Source organism: Anastrepha ludens, chromosome 3 (assembly GCF_028408465.1).
Source record: "Anastrepha ludens isolate Willacy chromosome 3, idAnaLude1.1, whole genome shotgun sequence".
Classification (NCBI taxonomy): Eukaryota; Metazoa; Arthropoda; class Insecta; order Diptera; family Tephritidae; genus Anastrepha; species Anastrepha ludens.
In genome coordinates this window covers 112,882,468-112,883,406 of record NC_071499.1, presented here as the reverse complement: position 1 = coordinate 112,883,406, position 939 = coordinate 112,882,468, and positions in this window count along the sequence as shown.

The window sequence follows — 939 nt, the reverse complement described above, 5'->3', positions numbered from 1 at the left end:
TGTAGCATTCATGTTAAACCAGTTGTAATTTGCTTCGGTGTAGTTAATAAGAAATAGTTGCTGGCGATGTTAATTTTGTTTTTTTGTTTGTTATGTTTTTTTTTTTTTTGGTAATGAAATCTTAAAAGTTGTACTTCCGCTCGTTTGGTAGAAGAGTGTCACAATCTGAACATATTTGTTAGTTAATTAAGCAGAAATGAGCGTCAGCTCTCCTTTTTTTACTGTGTAAATAATTCATGAAGGCATCTACAACAACTAAGAAGAGAAGAGGACATGTCGCATAATAAATTGGAAGCTTGAAGACATGTTTTTCAGATAATAATTTGGAATAGTTTGTTACACAACTTCAGTCTTGCTATTTAGCAGCCACTCCGGATTTAATTTTTTTTTTTTTTTTTGAGAAAAAATGTTTCAATTGCAGTGCAGCAAAGCTAAAATTGGGCATAAAAACGCCAAGACACGTAAACTTAATTTTTGAATGTAGCCTACGGCTCTGTGCTCTGTTTTTGTGGATCAGAAACATTTCTCGGAATATTTCGGTTTTAAGTTTTTAATGTCCTTCAAGCGATAAATCGACTATTTTTTAGTGAATAATTTTGGAAAATTTCCTGGTTCAAAAAAACAAAAAAAACTCTGATCCCTAATCTAGGACCAAAAATTAAATTTACGTATCTCGGTTTACTATTATTTTTTTTTGGGGTCATTTCAGAACCAGATATTCTACCAAGTTTTATAAGCTCACTGAGAAAAAGTGAATAATTTTGGAAAATTACCTAGTTCAGAAAAAATAAAACTCAGATCCCTAATCTACGACCCAAAATTAATTTACGTATCTCGGATTTTTTATGTCATTTTAGAACCTGATATTCCACGAATACTTTTATAAGCTCACTGATAAAAAATGTTTGCCCAAAAAAAGTGGTAGAAGGAATTTCAAAC